The 20626-nt window shown below is 40.8% G+C and overlaps 1 non-coding gene across 1 annotated transcript; it reads right to left on the reverse strand.

The window, feature by feature from the left end:
• Positions 1-20169: 20169 nt before the first annotated feature.
• Positions 20170-20298, reverse strand: LOC125996930 (small nucleolar RNA SNORA51). Its single transcript, XR_007491588.1, has one exon. It is a non-coding gene; the product is annotated as a small nucleolar RNA SNORA51 (small nucleolar RNA).
• Between the last annotated feature and the right edge of the window lie 328 nt (positions 20299-20626).

Genomic DNA, 20626 nt, shown 5'->3' on the forward strand with positions numbered 1-20626 from the left:
TCATTTTTCAACCCCATTTACTCAGGACCCAGCAGGTAACTGGGTACAATGGAAGGTGCTGGGGAAACCGTACAACACTAGTCCTGCTCTCATGGGCTGCCTGCTATGCTGGGTAATGTAGATCAGCTGGCTTTGCTCCCCAGAGTTCAGGACTTTACAGTGCAGCAAAGAGACCTGTCAACTTCCTGTGACCTTCCCCAAGAATCCCCCTTAATGTTCATGGCCAATGGAAGAAAATATGACACTGAGGTTATTAGTGCTGAAAGTCTTTAGAAATATGGGCAATAGTTAGAGCACCACATATTGTCAGGCAGCTGATCTAGACTCTAGTAGATGGAGCATTGTAATGGAGCAAGAAATACTGTAGCGCTCTGGTCATCCAGGGACTGTTCCTGGGATATCAGCACTTCTTATGCAAATACTCTGCATTGACTTGACATATTAGTCAGGGAAAAAAAAAAAAACAACTTGGGGCCGGAGAGATAGCATAGCGGTGTTTGCCTTGCAAGCAGCCGATGCAGGACCTAAGGTGGTTGGTTTGAATCCTGGCATCCCATATGGTCCCCCATGCCTGCCAGGAGCTATTTCTGAGCAGATAGTCAGGAGTAACCCCTGAGCACAGCTGGGTGTGCCCCCCCCAAAACAAATAAACAAACAAACAAAAACACAAAACTCTCGTGTGTGTGTGTGTGTGTGTGTGTGTGTGTGTGTGTGTGTGTGTGTGTGTGTGTGTGTGTCTGGAAAGAAAGATTTATCCTAAGGAATAAATTGATTATGAAACTGTCAGGTACAGAATCTATGGGCAGGCTGTTCCTGCCTAACATGGGATTGACTCAGTACCCCGTATAGTCCCTTGGACACTGCTAAAAGTGATCCTTGAGTGAAATCCTGAAGTTGGCCCCTAGGAAAGCCTGAAGATGTGGTTTAATAAATAAGTAAACAAAAAGTTAAGTATTAAAGGTACATCAATAAAAGAAAAATACATATTTAAAATTTCAAATGTTCACAGAGCAATTGCTCACAACTCTCCACTCCTCCTACCTCTTTACTAACATGTAATTGATAAATAACAATGTAAAAATGTAAAGTGGGTATGGTGACGTAAATATATAATAACACAATGAAGTTAATTATAACATCTTTCATCTCATATAGGTACAGTTTATTTGTTATTCCTCTGGGGTCGGGTGGGGAGGAGGGAGACTTGGGACATTGGTGATGGGAATGTTGCACTGGTGATGGGTGGTGTTCTTTACATGACTGAAACCCAAACACAATCATGTATGTAATCAAGGTGTTTTAATAGAAAAAGAAAAAAAAAAGAAAATGTTTAAGATCTACTTTATTAGTTACTTTCTTTTTTTTGGGGGGGGGGGGTTTTGGGGCCACACCCGGTGTTGCTCAAGGGTTACTCCTGGCTGTCTGCTCAGAAATAGCTCCTGGAAGGCACGGGGGACCATATGGGACACCAGGATTTGAACCAACCATTTTTGGTCTTGGATCGGCTGCTTGCAAGGCAAACACCACTGTGCTATCTCTCTGGGCCCTATTAGTTACTTTCAAGTATGCCATTCAGCATAGTTAATGACTGTCAAGTCATATATTATGATATGCCATGATGCACATTACTTGTCAGGATGTACACTTGTACAGGATGTCCTTGAAACTTTTATAACTAGAAATTGTGCCCTGAAATTTTTTCTCATTTCCCCTAGATCTCAATTGCTGGCATCCATCAATCTACTCTTGTTTCTATTAGTTCTACTTTTTACAATTCCACATGTAAGATCATACAGTATTTTCTTTTTCTCTTTTACTTATTTTCCTTAATATGTTGCCTTAAAGATTCATCTTTATTACCTGTTCTTATGTCTACACAATATTCTAAATATATACAGAAGTTTTTTATCCACTCATCCACTCATGAACATTTAGGTTGTTTCCTCCCTTCGGTTGTTATAAAAAATACTGCATTAAATATTGCCTCTACAAGGTAGTGATTTTATTTTCCTTGAATAAATATTCAGAAGTAAAATTGATGAAACTTACGGACATTTTATCTTTATGAAGATATTCTATCTTTATGAAGAAACTCCATACTGACTCCATAGTGATTGCACCTATGGACATATATTCCAACTAATAGAACACAAGGCTTCATTTTCTCTTCATCCTGGCAAATGTTGATTATGACTGGTCTTTTTTTGATAATAGCATTTCTAACAGGTCTGTGGTAATATCTCATGACTTTAATTTGCATTTTCTGATTATTAGTTATACTTTTTGTTAACCTTTTCATGTATTGGCTGTTTTTGCATCTTCATTTTTTTGTGGGAAGGGGTACTTCACTCATGGTGGTGCTCAGGGTAGTGAAAAGGAATAAAAAAAAAAAAAAAACCTCATGCCAGGTTTCACTCAGGTTCTAACTAGGAAAGGGATACCATTTTGTAAGGACCACATGTTCACGAGCTTGCTAGCGAAAAGGAAGCCCCGCCTTTAGCACTACCTCACCAATGATTCGTGTTACTGTAGCGGAAGTCCAGCCCTCAAGGAAGTGGCGTCACTTCTTCCTTCCCCTCCAACTTCCCATCTTATATAAGGAGGGACCAACGGGACCATGGGGTCTTTTTGCCTCTGCTCTGTTGGGAGTAAGCTTGAGACCCTGCTATACCAGAATAAATGAATTCACCGGAGCATTTGCTGGGGCCTCAGCCTCTTCATTTCTCTGCGTCGGGCAGCTAGATTAGGACACCTGGACCTTTCAGTAGCATAGTATGTCTTATATACTAAATCCTCTACTAAAATATTAAAGTTTTTTCTAACCCTTGAGTATATAAGATTAAATATTTAAGGCATCTCCTCAATTCTGGCTTTTACCTACATTCCTGCTTTCAATGTACTTATATTTGTTTATGAAGAATAACTTCTTTTTAAGAATTTTATTTATTTAAAGAAAATGTATCACATAGTTGACATTAGATGATCATAATGCATTTGCTTCTAGATAAATGAAAGCAAAGTTATTGAAAACAATGGAAAAAAATGGAAGAAAAGAGGAAAAAAAGAAAAATTAGAAGTATAGTAGGATGGTGCCAGAGCGATAGCACAGATGTAGGGTGTTTGCTTTGCATGCAGTCAATCCAGGATGGATGGTGGTTCAATTCCCAATGTCCCATATGGCCCACCAAGCTAGGAGGGATTTCTGAGTGCACAGCCAGGAGTAACCCCTGAGCATCACCAGGTGTGGCCCTAAAACCAAAAACAACAAAAAAGTTTAAGAGGAAGCTTATTTGTGAAAAATAACTGTATCACCAGTGATACAGAGGTATCAATTGCAAAAGGTTTAGTAAGATCTTGTTTTTATATGGTCAGCCTCTTAAATTGGGATGTTCCTTTAGGAATGATAACATCAAACAAATAAAGTTCTCCAGAAATTCAAAACAATGATGCTATGAATTTTAGGGGCATATACTCAGCTGCAGAGCCTCCTGGAAGAAGACCCTCTTCAAACATCAATTTGTGGGTGTGGTTACAGCTACCAGGCTTTCCTAGAAGAAGGAGGCTGTGCAGCGAGCACTAAAGGAATACTTTCTTAATGGAGAGAGATTCTACATTGTGCTTTGCTGTTCTAGAAATATCTTAATAATTTGTTGCTCCAAAATCCAAAGAACTCCAAAGGATTTCATCCCTTACATCCCATTGGGTTCCTTGAGCCTGCCAGGAGTGTTCCTGAGTACACAGCCAAAAGTAACCCTTGAGCATGTCCAGGTATAACCAAAAAAAAAAATTAGAGGGGCCCAGAGAGATAGCACAGTGGCGTTTGCCTTGCAAGCAGCCTATCCAGGACCAAAGGTGGTTGGTTCGAATCCCGGTGTCCCATATGGTCCCCTGTGCCTGCCAGGAGCTATTTCTGAGCAGACAGCCAGGAGTAACCCCTGAGCACTGCCGGGTGTGGCTCCAAACCCCCCCCCCCAAAAAAAATAGAAGAAGAAAAAGTAAGAAAAAGAAAATGCTAAATAACATAGGAAATCATGCAGATAACAGAAAAAAGGGGTAATGAGAAAAAGCATACAGCTCAGATAACATAGACAATGTAGCTCAGCACACAACGAAGACTGGTACTGAGATTAGCTATATTTGGCAAGAACAAGTGAGCACTGAGTGGTAGTGAATAGTGAGTAGCTAGATAAGTAGCAAGTAGTGTTGTCCTGAGTGCCAAAAGTCTGTTTCTATAGCTGCAGAGATATACTGATGAGATGTGAAAATCAAGAATGATAACAGAATAATCTGCTTGGTGCATTTAAGTACTGCCCAAAAGGCCAGTAACCATGAACTGATTCTGCTGTAATGTCAACCATACCAAAGTTCCCAGAATCTACCAGCATGCATATATGAGAACACACTCCTCCAGGTTTAACTAGAATGATGATCTTGACTTTGTCATGAAAGTCACCAAAGGGACTCTGTTGATGACTCAGCATCTTGGATCAATTATAGTTAGAGGTTCAATAAGTGTTTGTTGCTCGATGTTAATTGTTTCATCCGCAGATGTTCACATGAGGGGCACTTTGTAAGCATAAATGGGATTGACAGCCTGACATTTCTATTCACATGAACCTAACAAGATGGAAACCAAAGGAAGCAGAATAAGAAATGTGGTTAGGCACCAACTTTGTTAATGTCCACGGGGGGTCAAGGGCACAGAGAGGCAAAACGGATCGATTAGTGCAGTAGATTTTATTAACTTCAGCCCTGGACTCTCAAAAAGGTCCCATCTACCTTCCACAGACAGCACACCCACATTTCTTAGTAGAGCAAATCCAGAATTGCATGAGAGTGCATGCGAGTGCAAAGGTGTGCGCGCGCACCCCCCACACCACAACCTCAAGGCAGGATTAGCCTGCAGATGAATGAAGTCCCTTCCACCCTTAGGATGCCTTACTTCTAAGCACTCTGCACACCTTTTTTTCTTTTTGGTTTTTGGGTTACACCTGGCAGCGCTCAGGGTTACTCCTGGCTCCACGTTCAGAAATCGCTCCTGGCAGGCTCTGGGGACCATATGGGATCCTGGGGTTCGAACCAATGACCTTCTGCATGAAAGGCAAATAAATGCCTTACCTCCACGCTGTTTCTCCGGACCCTGCACAGCCTTTTAAACACTGAAGTCAGCATGCCAATTAAAGCCTGGATTGAATTGGGACAATAGATTAGAAGGCATGTTTCATTCTTTGCTAGCTGAACAAAAGCACTGGCCTTGCTCAAGCTCCAGGGAACTTGATTTTTTTTTCTTTAAATAGTCCCTGCCATCAATACACTTTCTAACTATAGTCACCAACTAGCTAGGTACTAGACAGGGGATTGGGTAAGTAAGGGGATGGTGAGGGGTGGGCAGTGAGCAAATAATTGAAATTTGGGGCTCTTAGCAGCTTTGGAAGGCCGTTCTCCAAGAACAGCAGACTGACCTGATCCCATTTATATCTCTTGTTAACCAAAATTGTCAGTGACTTTGGGAACAATTACAGCCTCCCTGACACTGAAACCATTACACAATAACTCTTGAACCTTTTCCCTCTGCATTATTAATCACACTTACGAGGCCTTACTTTGCAGGTTATGATGTTGGCTTACTCTGGGCAAACAGATTCCAGAGGCTTGCTCTACGCTATGAAAAATACTGCTTCTCATTTCCCCAAAGTCCTTCTCCATTTTCAATGGGCATTCTAGCCATGCAGCCTTTCTTTTTAAAAAGCCATCTTCCAGGTCAATAATGTTAAACTATTACCCAAGACAATAATTTGCTCTTGTCGAATGTGTACATACAGAGATGAGTACACAGGTATTGAGGGTGCAGGAGCACATTCAGGGATCTCTTTGGTCTCTCTCAGCATCGTGGAGTCTCTCTTTTTATTGTGTTTCAGCCTTTTATTGGCAGTTTCTTTTTTCCTGCAAAGAGAGATTACAAATACAATCCAAGAATTGCAAATAGAATGGTGGACGGCTTTTGTTCCGCTTCCTGTTCAAGTTGTTACAACCTTTGTCATGGTAATGAGCCATCAGAATTCATTGCCTGAATATTCTCACCACTCATCCTGGGTATTGTGTGCCTAAATGTGGATGAGTTTATGGTCTCCCTGTGTGCCTGAAGGGGATAAAGACAGCTGGAAAAGTTGACCTGCTTTAAGATGATCCTGAGACCTTTCTTTTGAAAGTAAATGGTATGCCAGTGTTTTTGAAGGATTCCATCTGCAAAACACAACTCCTGAGAGATCTTTTTAGAAATCTGAAAAGTAAATCTGTTAAGTTTTTCTATCAAGAGTAGCAAAAATGTGGACAAATTAACCATTCTAGCCGAACTCAACAGAGATGCCTTCATTATTTATTCAGGGGCTATGTGACCCATACTAAAGGTGTTCAAGAAAAAATCACCCCCAGATTTTCAGAGTGTATCTCCTCAAGACATTCTTCCCTGGTGTGTAAATTATTTTGAGTTGAGAATAATGAAGGCACTAGTGTTTGAAATGTTCTTACTTTTTCCTTTGTTTTTACCCCTAATAGTGAAAGAAAGAAACCTCAGTTTCCTCTTGCCAGTAATTTCCCAAGAGGCTCACTAGGAGACTAAGATATAGGTGAAGCCAAAGGCAAATGACCAAAGGACTCAGGCCAGGCAGACCAGTGGGTAGGATCCTTGCACTCTTTGTAAGTTCTTATCCATTGATAAGGAATGCAAAGAGTCCTTTAGAGCCTTACAATGACAGTTTTCCTAGTCTCCCCCCCAAAATGAGCCATATTAATTTAATCCTATGCTAAATTCCTCCCCAAAGGGAATTTCAATTCTTGTCCTTTTCCGAAGTGGCGGGCATTCCTGGACCCTGGCTTTCCCAGACTCAGCTCTCCCTAGGCCCTGGGATCTCCCAGACCCTTTTATATCCAGTAAATTTTTCTACCTTCTAACTCTGAATTTCAGCTTGTTTGAAAATATTGAGAAGCCTGGGAATCGTAGACCAACACTGGGACCCACAGTCACCACTCTAACATCAATAGGAGATATAATCAGTGCTCCTGAAACTGGTCAAAAATCTAAGTTACACAAGGGCAACTATCTCAGCCTCAAAGCCTAAAGGTAAAAGTTTGTTCTCAGTTTACCCCCATTCCCTAAAACCCAATCCTTACTGTATTTAGGCTTGCAGATGTCATTCAAAGGTCAATTTAGGAGTCATTTTATTACTCTTTCTGGGGCCACTCTTCCCAAGAAGTCTTTGCCACTTTCTTTCTTTATTAATCTATTTCATAGTGTTAACTCCAGAACTCAGGATCCACCACCCAAAAGACCAACAGTAATGTAAAAATGCAAAGGAGTTTATTATGTTATTCCAACATGCTGGGGTCCAACATCTCCTAAGAAACTAGAATGGCTCACATGTCAAATTTAAAGGGGTACCTAGGCCAGATCCAGGATGCAGTGTCATCTGGCTATCTTCTGGCTGGCTGTCAGCTGCTGTTTAGCTTTATATGGATGTAGTCCTGACATTTACCCCTAGTGTCTGGTTCCAGGAACTGGCTGTTCTTCTGGGCCCAGTTTTTCTACCTTAAATCTGCTGCCTGTCATGGCTTCCCTGAGGCTCATAGCAAAGCCAGGTTTACAGCAGTTAACGTCCGTAAGCAAGCAGAGTACAGAAGCCAAAGCAATATTATCTCTAAGCAAAGGCACACCATATTCTAACATCAACATTTAGGTTACAGTTAATTCTCAATCTTAGATTCTAACAGTAGCTGTGCAGATAATACAGATACGGTTTAGTCAGTTGGCCCGCCAAAGGCAGAGAAATAGAACCTTTGCAGTTGAGCTTGCTCAAATAACCTAGAGGAATGTTACTGTTGGGTATCATCCAAATGCAGGTTTATCTGTAAACACATTCTGGCTGTGTGACAAATACACCCTTTCAGAGTAAAGATGAGGTCATTCAAATGTAGCCCGAGAGATTGAGGAGAAAAGCTGACATCATCCTACTGTAGATAGATAAATGGGAGATAGGGACTAGTACTGAGTGTTGCGGAAATACTAAAATGAGTAAGAAAATGCATAGCTCTGAAGAAGTCCAGAGACATGGGGAATCAGATATCTTTGAGATGCAAGTCTTGAGTTCTTTGAAGATAGAGAAATTGAGATGTCACCAGAAATGGTGAAGCTCCTCAAAAAGAGAAGCCACAGGACAGTTTAAAGGTTATGATACAAACATGATAAAAAAAAAAAAAAAAAAGCAAACCATCAACCATCTATGGCTTTCTCTGCAAGAACACGCAGATTGACTTTTATGTTATGCAGAGAAATCCAAGTCAAGAAAACTTAGAGAAATGGTATTTAATCTCTCCCAAAGCCATTTATGCCTCTCTCATTCTGAAGAAGCCCATGTTCTCTCTTGAACATGCCTATCTTTTCTCTCCCTTCACATTTCTCTAAGTAAATTGTTTTCCATGTGCTTCAAGGCATCCCCTCCTCCTGAAATTCTCTGTGAAGGAAGGTGATGATCCCAGGATGCCTGTGCTGAGATTAGGTATGATTTAACTTTTCCTGCAAAAACAAATTCTGTACTCCAGCCATGGTCCATGACTCCTCAAGATCTCAGGTGGCAGAAACCAGGTCCTGTATGGTGCCAAACAAGTGGGCTTCAGGCAGTTTGTTGGCTGCCTCTTGCATCTGGTGAGATGAAAGTGTCTGTGCTATGTAGGTGCTTGGAGCAAATGTTAGCATGTCCCATGTCAGGCACTTTCCCCAGTTGTATAGGTGGGTCAAGAGGACATGTAGAAGCATAATTTTCTCTAGGCTACTTATCTAGCTCGGCCACCCAAACCATCCCCAACAAGCCCTCCTTAACAAATGAAGTGCCCTTTCTCTCTCCTGGCTGCTCCAGTCCCCTCTTCATTCCTGATTTAGACTTCAAATCTGCTCTCCTCAATTGAAACACTATCGCTACTCTGAGTGTATTATTGAATTTATCTTTCCTCTCTACCAACTCATCTGATGCTCTTTTGATTACTCTGTCAACCTGCAAACAACCCGGGAGTAGGAAAATTTCTCCCCATGTATCCTGACAAGTTTTTACTGTGTGTCAGGCACTAAATCTGTTCTGCAAGTCAGACATGAAAAGGGTCAGGATAACAGACATATCAGAATTCACCTTGGTGCCAGGGTAAAGAAACAGAAAACTGAGTTCTCCCCTATGCCTAATTCTTGAATCAAAATTTACCAGCAAGTAACAAATTACAAATAGCAAAAACACATAAACAAGTCACTAGCTTTACTATGAAAACACATTGTAGACCTTGGTCATATTCTGATATTGATAAGATAACAGGAGTAAATTTGTTGCAACTGGATTTCTCCCAGAAGAACTCTTATAAGGCCAGCCTCAAAGATAAATTCAATGAGGGCAACTCCTACTTTTAGGTTGTGAATTAGCTAACACATACATATTACATTATCATGCTAAAATACTTAAAAGCAAATTATAGACATCCTCACAGTTTACAAGATAACCTGATCTATATTTTATTTCTAACATGCATGAATAATTTATTTCACCAGTATTTCATCAAAAATGTGCCCAGTTAATTAGATGGAGGATTTTTTTTTCTGACAAAGCCCCAACTTGGGGAGGAGGGGGTGTCTATGAAGTTATAGAACATCAAAGGGCTTTTTATAACCCCCAGGAGATGGGGTCCCCAAGGATAAAAAGAGACTTGAGAGTCACTTAAATGGGCTCAGGGTCCTTTGAGATTTGAAGCTAAGTGCTAGCTGTGATTACATTTGTGTAAAGCTTAACACAATGTCTGGCACACAATAGCTGCTCCATTTCTGCTTGATTTTCTCTGGTGGAATTTGGTGCATGTAATTAGAAACCTATGCCAGTGGTGGCATCTTCAAGCAGGTATCACTTTTATTTAAGGAGCTTGAGTTAGGTCTGAGCAACCATTGTCAATGCCAAGAATAGAACAAGAATAGAGACTTGGTGATTGATTTCCAATCAATACCTCTACTCACTGGAATGTCAGTCTCCAGCTTGAAAAGTAACTTAGCCAAGAGAGAATGAGAATCTCAGAGGCCCTCAAGTGTTCTGGTCATTTGCAAATCTCCTGCCACCTCTCCAAATATACTATCAACTCCTGTTGGCAGTTTCAAAATGTAGCTGGGGAGGAGAGAAAAGTTATCCTGTTTGTCTGAGCTTTCTGTGGACTGATTAAGTAATCAAATTAACATCAGACAGTTTAGAAAGAAAAAAATAAAAACTCCCCACAGTGAATAACTATGTTTCAGGAGAATCTTCAAGAGGGGGGCCTCATGATGAGAAAAGGGTGGCACATAGGATGAGGGCCAGATGTTTTGTAATTAGATGTGCCCTCCTGTAGACATGTTTTTGTTGGTACTGAGCCTAATTCCGGGTAATAGCCCAATTCAAATTCTTCAAGGTAGTTAAGAAAGTGGTCAGAGTTTTTTGTTAGCCTACAGGGCCTCATTTGACCTCAGCTCAAAATAAGCCGTGGATCACAGCGACAGTCTTAAGAAAGCTTGTTGTAGACATCTTGGGAGGTCTGTCCTTAGTATCAGATTGTGCCTTCCTTTATTCTTCCTTCTATTCTCCCTCCACCCTTTCTTCTTCTTTTTTTCCCTCCTGCCCCAGTCTTTTATTTTTTACTTCTAACAAGTGTCAGGCATGGAATCAAGGAAAGAATATGCAGAGAAAGTAAATAATTTTTCACTCTGCCTTCTAAGTTCTTAGTAAGAGAGCACTATCATGAATGAGATTGACAAAGGAAAACCAGAGGCCAGAGGGCTATTACAGTGGGTAGTGTACTTGCCTTGCATGCATCGGACCTGGGGTCAATCTCCAGCTCCCTATCTGGTTCTCCAAGTCTGCCAGAAGTAATCCTTGAGCATAGATAGAGCCAAGAGTAAACCCTGAGCATCACTGAGTAGGTTACCCAAACAACCAAAGAACACCAGTTATAGGTGGTTTATGTTGGTTTTTATTTTTATTTATTTTTTAAATGTAGAGGCTAGAGAGACAGTATAACTGATAAGGTGCTCGTCTTGCATGTAGCTGACCAGGATTTGATTCTCCATGTGGTCAACATCATCCCATGAAATCATCATCCCATGTGATCTCCTTAGCTCACCAATGATTCCTGAGTGCAGAGTCAGGAGTTACTCCTGAACACTGATGGGTGTGGCCCAGCAACAAATAAACAAATACATAAAATATGCATACCCTATGAATATGTAAGAGCCACAGGGAAATGAGAAATTAAATAATTATTTACTTCATGGGTAGTTTATCTGAGAAAAACAATAAGAAAAGAGAAAGCACTCTATTTTACCTAAGTTTGACTGGCACCATGTCCTTTGTGAGGATATACAGAACTAAGAATTTGGAAACCAAGTGTTATCCTGGCAGTTATCCTGCTTTCCTGATAGGCAAAGGTCACTGGAAGGAGGAAGGAATGGTTATGGTGGGGACACTTAGCAAGGACTGTGTGACTGTTCTTCTCACATGCTTACTTTTTTTGAAGAGCAGGAGAATTCTCAGAAGCACAAAAGGAGGGGCATAAATCCTGGTGATATCCTGGTACCTACTTCAGGTGAGAAGTATGGGGGAAGGTCAGTCACTCTTCTGCTTCTATGGCATCTTCTTCAAATGCCCTGTTCCTAGTGTTTAATGTGCTAGGAGGCTGCTGGTCTGAAATCCCACAAACACCTATTGACAGTCTTAAAGACTATTTTCTTTGTCCACATTCTTTTGAATTCTTCAAAATTTACATTTTAAATTTGAATTAAAAAAATTTTTTTAAAAAAGTAATTAAATGTGGGGCTGGAGTCGTGGCACAGTGTTAGGGCATTTGCCTTGCAATGCTGACCTAGGACGGACCATGGTTTGATCCCCTGGCATCTTATATGGTCCTCCAAGCCAGGAGCGATTTCTGAGTGCATAGCCAGGAGTAATCCCTGAGCATCATCAGGTGTGGCCCCAAAACAAAAAACAACAACAAAAAAGTAATAAAACCACCTTGAGATACAGAGTTAAAAAGTTAAAAAGTTAAAAAGTAGTTGATTGTTGAGTTTCAGCCATAAAATGTTCCAATATTCATCTGTTCACCAGTATTTATTTCCCACTACCAATTTCCCCCATTTTCTTCTAAATTATTGAAGACATGGGACCAGAGAGATAGCATGGAGGTAAGGCATTTGCCTTGCATACAAAAGATCAGTGGTTCGAATCCCGGCATCCCATGTGGTCCCCTGAGCCCACCAGGAGCAATTTCTGAGCATAGAGCCAGGAGTAATCCCCGAACGTTGCTGGGTGTGACCCACCCCCCAAAAAAAGAATTGTTGAAGACAAGACCTATTTCAGGGAAAGGGTCAGGTCACTCTTAACACCTGTAAATACTATGATTTTACTTAATCAAGGCTGGTGCTGATTTCTAATAGCTGGTTAGCCCACAACTCATGCTTTCTGATGTGATGTCCTGGCCTGTGCCCTAAAATGTTAGGAGGGATTTTGTTCCTTCTCCACACTTGTCCTCTTATCTCCGAAGCTCACCTTCTACAGGAAGTCGTGGCTTGCTCAGAAGTTTCCCTCAAACACAAAGCACATCACCCTAATTGTTTGCTAGATGAACAATGATCACTCTCACCTCCTAATTAACAATGTTAAAATCTGCTCACAAAGAACAGTTAACAATATCTTAATTAGAAAGGATTTCTAATTTGTGGTATGAAGCATGTTAGACAAACAGGCTACAATTCTCCCTTTGTTTCTGTGCTCGGCAGCCAGAGAGATTACATGATATGATGCACCGTGGTCTGTGTTTGCCATTTATCATTTTATATCCTTTACACATGGTGCGACATAATTAGTGTCTTGGCTAATTTTACCTGTGTTCTTTTTTGCACTGTAATGCGGAGAGAATAGAATGGGTGATGTTGGGTGACACGGAGATCAGGGCAAGCATCTGCTTCTTTCTCTGAGTGACTGTGGCTTTGAAACAAATGCTTCTGCCAGCCAAGACAGCAAGCTTTGGGGTACCCCTAGTTGCAAGGGGGTACCAGATGAAGACTCTGGTCAGTTGTTTCAAATAAATATGCATCTGATTAACCATCCATGTCTTTTCCAGAAGCTTATAGCTTATTTTAAAATGCTCCTATTATCTATTACTTAATTATTAAAAAGTGCCTGCTCTATTTTCATAAATTATCTATGTGTTAGTGATATTGGCATATGAGAGAGAGAGTCATGGGGATGAGGGCAGTTCCAAAACCAATTATCCCAGCTGGAAAGATTTTAGAACATAATGGGACCCTTGAATTATTCTACCCTAAATTGTGTGTGTGTGTGTGTGTGTGTGTGTGTTTGATTAGAAGAAAATGGTGGGGAGGAGAAAGGGGTGAAACTTCTGATAATCCCTATTTCATTATTATTATTTGTTTCCAAAGATATCTTTATGGTTGAGCCCTTCCCTATGTTTCTTCTTTATCTGAGAATCATGCTTAGACATGCTTAGAAGCACTTATAAATTTGAAATTATCATGTAGTTAAGCAACATAATCCAAGACAAGTGAGACTACTGTGAGCTTGGGATCCAAGCTTCCATAAAAAAAACTTAAAATTGTGTTTGTCAGGGGAGACACATGGTGGGGGTTGGAGAGAACCTGGGGCTACTGGTGGAGGGATCCAGGCATTGCAGTCACTGGCAGTGGGATTGAAGTTGGAAGGCTATGCACTTGAGAGTTTCATGTCAACAGCTCTAAATCATGGTGAGGGGGCGGCAGAGGGGGAATAGCGGGAAGGGGAGAAAACAGAAAAAATGCTCAATAACATGCCTGGCACATTGTTGATAATGAATATCGAAGCTATAGTAGGCAATGGCATGTTGTGAAGCTCCATCTAATATATGACTATACCTAACATGAATTACACAGAGGTAGTGCTGTGTATAATATACACTACAATGCATATATATATATATATATATATATATATATATATATATATATATATGCCCTAATCAGGCCAGGCACTATTTCTAGACCCAGGTGTACCTCTGCTTCACATTTAAGTTTTTTGTTTTTGTTTGTTTTCCTTTGATTGGGTTGGAAGGGAAATTTCACAGTGCTCAGGCCTTACTCCTGATTCTGCTAAGGGATCATTTCTGGTAATACTTGGAGGACCAGCCATAGTGCTGAGGATCAACCTGGAATCAGGTGCATGCAGAGTAAACACCATAGTTTCTGTCTCTTGGGACAACCTAGGTCTATTTCTAACAATCTCTTGTATGAAGACATCAGCAATTGCATCAGAGAGGTGACTTCTTCCTTTGAATTGGCTAGGTTTAACCATGAAGAATTGTTCAGGAAAAGAAAAAGAAAAAAAAAAAACATAATGGAACCGAACAAATTTCTGCCATTGAAAAGCGAAAGCCTGAGCTTACCCTGAAAAATGGCTGACTTTAAGTTGGCTTCTCTCTTGTTTTCCTTCTGGCCATTGAAAAATCAGCCAGGAAGGGAACTTTGCTTCTGCTCTTGCCTTGGAAGAAGGGCTGTGTATTCCTGGCAGGGGTCATTGGATGATGAACACGCCTTTTTTCTACATGCAAATGCTGGAGTAAAGAGAAATGTAATTCCTCCCTGTGTTTCTTCTCCTTTGTGTACATGCTGCATGTGCATGGATACATATATGCACACAAACACACACCAAGAGGAAAAATACCATTTCCCTTTTTATTCTACTCTCTTAAGTTTACGATCAGTAAGAACCTGCAAATTAAATCAATGAAAGACAGATTAACAAGAGAAAGATAGAAGGTAGTTAGAATCAAGGAACTTCAATATCATTTTAACAGAAGATAAGCAAAGAAAGATGCTTCTAAGAAAACAATGACTTTTATTTTTATTTATTAAAATATTTTTGACCTTCAGGTAGTGCTTAGGGGACCCCCCAGGTCCTCTAAGCCAACTGTGCTGAGAAACCTGATGCTTGGTTACTGAGAATAGTTAGTACTCAGTACCACTGAGGCTATCCCTAGAAGTGTTCTAGTGTTCTGTAAAACTAGGGGAATTACACATGAGGTCTTTTACAGTCAGGTATGTGTCATTCACCCCTGAGCTATCTTCCTGGCTGTACAAATCACTTACTTTTCCAGATGTAATTGGGTCTGTAGGAGACTAGTTAGGCCATCGGAGAGTCTCAGGACAGAATACTGTACCCATCTGAGGGCCTCTGAGAAAAGATTAGACTTGTTGTGGAGAGGATTTAGGACAATTGGCTTATTTGGGGATGTTCTGCTCTGGGGCAGATAAAAGATTTCCAGAACTCAAATAGCAGAAAAGCTCAAAATAATTCCTGTGCCAAAATGACATATTTGGAGCTGGCATAATTGGCCTAATCTAATACAATGGGGCCTCACAGAGACCATTATGGACCCATTTTAGAATTGAGGGAGATTTCCTTGCAGTGAGGAGAGTCAAGGGCAAATTCTCTGCAGCTCTTAGGAACCTCATTTCACAGGTGGAAAGATGCAGAAACAACCTGTGTAAAAGTTCTTCTTCAAGTTTATCAAACTCCTCAAGCTTCCCGTTGCTGCTTATTTCAAAAAGGGTGGACAAAATTAAGAAGAACTTTTCTTTGGCCCAGAGTGAAAGGAAAGATGGGTGAAAAGGAAGAATATTTAAATCAACAGCTACTCTGATGATTGCTTGCAGGAACAATCACTTTTTGATGATACAGCAGCCTTATCAGGAAAAGTAATTTATAGATACCATCTCAAAGTGCTGGGGGTGGGATGGTGAGGGGTGCCCTACAGCAGACAGGAAGACGAAAATATTGCTTAGGGAAAAGAAAAAAAAACCAATAAACTTAGCCTGCGCTTTCGATGTTGAAAGTTTGACTGTAAATCCCCGACTTTGACATTCATCCCAGATCCAGTGTAAAGGCAGCCCCACAGACTCAACAGGGCGAGAGAAAGCACTAAATCATAATTACCCCATAAAAGCCAAGCCTGTTTCTCTGAATGCTTGAGAACTGGTATAGCTTCTCAAAATATCATAAATCTATGGCATTCTCTCCTGTTTTACTTAACAGCCAATTAATGCGGCTGTTTAAAAGAATTAGAGCCAGGGCCTAGAAGAGGGTGAGCATAGGGCAGGGTGGAATAAAGGTCTTTAAAGTTTGACGGGCACACAGACACTGAGCAGATCTAGCCAGCGTTAATGAACAGTTTATTCCAACCCTCAGTTCCAGAACAAGCAAGCCAGGCTGTACATCGATGGATGTGATCTTGTTCCTATTAGCATCCCAGAAAGGACAACACTTTTTCAATGCCATCTTGAATCACTGTTAGTATTATACAGGGCAGCATGGGAACATGATGATGGGTGACCTTGATTTGATCCCAAAAAATCATCCTGGGTCACCCGGGTATCCTAATGCAATGGCATTAGCAAGAGGGCAAATCAGAACAAAGCCCACACACAGATCCCCTATTTTTTTTTTAGAAAGTTCACCTCCCATTTGGCCATTGCCATGAAGTTAGCAGTCAACCTAAATTCTCAGCCAAGACTAAGGCCATTGTCCATGGGTATTCCTGGGCAGTACATGAAAACTGGCATCAGAGATTGTGAATTCAGAAGCATTCAAGTCTCAGCTTTCTCAGTTGTGGCCAGGTAGGCTCTTCAGATCTTCACTCTTACTTAGCTCTGGCCAATAAAGATGTCAGACTCTGCCAATAAGCCAGCTAAACCAAAATGTTTTGCTTAAGTTATTTAAAGATGTTTCCCATACATGAAGCTCAAACCTTGTGCAGTTTGGTCAGAGAGAAAGTACTAAACACAGATTAAAAAGGTATATTAGACCCAAATTGCAGCCTATAGCAATGGCAATGTGGGTCTTTGGACAGATGAAGTATCTAGAGATATCCAAATGGATGTGGGGGCCAGAGTGATAGCACAGTAATTGATCATGGTCCTTGCATGCTGCCAATCCAGGATGGATCTGATTTCAATCCCTGGCATCCCATATGGTTCCCTGAGCCTGTCAGGAACAATTTCTGAGTGGAGAAATCGAAGTAACTCCTGAGTGTTGCTGGGTGTTACCCCCAAAACAAGCAAACAAAAAAACAGAATGAATGTGGGCTGAGTACTTCTGGTCCTCGGTGATGGAATCAAGAGTCTTCTCCTTTGAACCTCCAATTTGCTCTGTGAAGCTGTAACCCCACAGGATCACCAGCAGGATAGAATAGGTCTTCTCCTTAATCTAGAACTTTATTGTTATCTTACCTCTAACTGGCAAGGCTCCAATTGCATCAATTGCAATTGCAGGTAGTACAAGGCAGTAAGCAGATGCTGGTCACAGCAGTAGGAGGGCATCCTGTATGACAGCCATTACTTCCCCACCGCGTCCTTGAACTTCACCATCAAGTACAAGTACAAGTGGATCTTCCTGGGGAGCATGGGCAGTATGTTGCAGCTCTGGAGACACTTTGAAGGCCCCTTGGCTCCAGCAAAACCTCAGTTTTTCTGAACCCTAATTTTCTCATCTCCAAAATGGAGTTAAAGCGCAGTGTGCCACCGAAGAGGCAAAGCTGAATACCAAAGACATATCACTGACATATCAAATACTATTATCTTGAAGTGGCTCCTTAGTAGTGCTCTTGGCCCAGCACCACTCCTTAGGATGCCCATTTCAGCAATGCTGGGAGTCACTAGGGAGCTATTTAGTGTTAGTGTTCAAATTTAGGGCCTTGCACATATCAGGCCTATGCTCCACATTTTCACTCTGGCCTTCAAACTGTATTCTTTTTTTTTATTATTAATTTCTCCCTTTTTTTTGGTTTGGGGGCTACATCCAGCAATGTTCAGGGTTTACTTCTGGCTCTACTCTCAGGAATCACTGCTGGAGGGGCTCAGGAGACCAGATGGGATGTCACAGATCAAACCTGGGTTAGCTGCATACAGGGCAAGTGCTCTCTCTACTTGCTGTCCTATCTCCCTGGCTCTCTCAAATTCTATTCTTTTTTTGGAAAAGGGTTGGGCCTTACCTGGTGTCACTCAAGGGTTACTCCTGGCTCTGCTCTCAGACATCGCTCCTTGCAGGCTCAGGAGATCATATGGGATGCCAGAGATAGAGCCTGGGTCGACCATGTGCAAGACAAACTCAGCCCATCAAATTCTATTCTTGATAATAATTCAAGATTGGATAAAGTGTTTCTCCTAAATTATTGCTTCATGGGTCTAATAGTTTTTCTCCAAAAGGTATAGAGAAAATTCTGGCTTCAGTCTAGGGGCCATGTTGGATGAAAAATTGCTTTGTAAATTCCATTGTCAGAATCATCCTTATTGCTCTGAGATAATAACACCACAGGGCATTGGAGGCTAGAGATAGTTGAAAGGAACATACATAGATCCCTCCATGCACTCTGGGGAAGTTTACTGAGGGCCAGTGGGAGCAAAATCACTTACTCCAGTTAAATGAAAGCCATTTTCTCTCCTCTTGCTCTTCCTTCATCTCCCTCTCTGTGTAGTACAGAATTGATCTGAGTTATTTTTTTATTTGAAGCACTGTGATTTACAATATTGTCGATATGGTTTCATGCATATAATATTCCAACACCACAGTTGATCTTGCCTAGCTAGAAGAAGCCTAACTCATGGATCATGCAACTCCATGGGATCACAGACACATCTTACTGATTTTTTGCAGGAAATGTGGGCCAGTACTTGCCAAAAGCACTGTCTCAGATTTAGCATGTGTCCAGTAAAAGTATTACTCTCTCCTCTCATCACTGAAAAACTGCATTTATGACTATTTTGGAAGAGATTAGACATATTATTCCTTCATTCAACATCTTGATCCTTGGAGACCCTTGAACACATCTTCTATAGACCTCATGCACTCTTCTCTTCCAAATTCAGCTATTGTAGCAGAATTTCAACAGTATGGTGTTAGGAGGTGGCTCTTTGGGACAGGGCAGGATCCTGAGAATAGAGCACACATCACTGGCACAGATCTCTTATAGAAAAAAAACCCTGGTAGTTCCCTCCCAGAATGAGAGTACCAAGGAGGAGCTGAAATGCCTGTCTCCTGATTTTCACCTTCTCTGATTATGAGAAAGAAATCCTTGTGGTGTCTAAGTCGCTGGGACCAAGGCACTTGGTTCAAGCTGCCCAAATGGATTAAGACAGTGACAAGAAGATGAAAAGCAGAAGGGAGGGTGGAGGGCATCAGGGAATAGCAGAGAGGGGGAGGAAAAACACTCACTGAAAACTGTGCCAGTAGAGAAAAGATTCAATAAGGATAATGCTAAAGAGCCAGGAGCAGGGGAGACATTCCTGTCTGATTTTCTATGTGTATTATCAGTTATTTTTTTTTCAAATCACATTTTTTATATTTCTACCTCCCCAAGCAACTACATGTTCATTTTAATATATTTTTCCTCTGCTGTATTTCAGCATAGACTTGTCATACTTTCTCTCCTTTATTTATAAAATTTGGTAAGACTGGGACTGTGTCTAAAAGCTTGTGGCTAGGGGTAGAACTTTTTCATTTAAAGTTTCAAACATGATTTTGCACTGTTTCTTTGCTCTTTTCTCTGTCACTGTCAGTGAGTATTAGTGAATTATTTACTGACCATGTCCTTTATTCGAGAACTGACACTATTCATTTCCTGCATCCTAGGAAACAATCAATAGTTATTCCTCACCCTATCTATTTCCAACTTACCCAGAATGACGCTGTGTTACTCTTTTTTTTTTTTTTTTTCAGTCTTCATTGCAGAAAACTAGGCATAAGGTGGTAAAAGAAAAACCATAGTGGGCTCAGTGATATAGCTGGGATTCTAGTGGAATATAATTCAGCAAGTGGACAAGAAAAGATGGGGCCTGAAGCACTTGGGGAGATTTGAGATGCTTGAGAAACTTGGGATAAAAGTAAAGAGCTGTTCAATGGAAATGTAGACAATGAGAATCTTTCTAAAGAAAATTATGACATAGGAGTGAAATCTTAGTTAGGGGGGAGTATTTTTCAATACTAGGAGTAAAGAGCCACACCTGATGATGATGGGGAGTGCCTCCTCACTTGCCCATGATAGGTAGGTTTATTTAGTGCCAAAAACTGAATTTATTTTTTTTGTCCCCCAAATCACAATACAGACCAGGCAAAGGGCCTGTGTTGAAGTGTATATGGGGTGCATTTACTGTACCTCCTCTTTCTATATAGTCTTTAGAACACAGCCTGTGGTAAGAATTGGGAGGCCTCATCTTTTCTTTTTTTTTATTTTTTATATATATATATATATATATATATACAGAAACTGAAATTAAAGTCTCACATCTGATAGGCATGTGCTCACTACTTCACTATCTCCCAGACCCCTTAAAGAGAGTGATTTTAATTGGCCTGAAAAAAATTAATAAAAGCCATTTATCCTTATTTCTATAACTAAATTTTAGAGAATTATTTGATACAGGAAAAGACATTTGAGGACCATCTACAGGCTAAATCCTAAAGCTCAGTTCTTGCTTATCTATTGCATGTTAGTAATTAATGCAAGCTCAGGCTCTGAAACTTTCTTTTTCTTTTCT

The sequence above is a fragment of the Suncus etruscus genome, chromosome 18 (assembly GCF_024139225.1).
Source record: "Suncus etruscus isolate mSunEtr1 chromosome 18, mSunEtr1.pri.cur, whole genome shotgun sequence".
NCBI lineage: Eukaryota > Metazoa > Chordata > Mammalia > Eulipotyphla > Soricidae > Suncus > Suncus etruscus.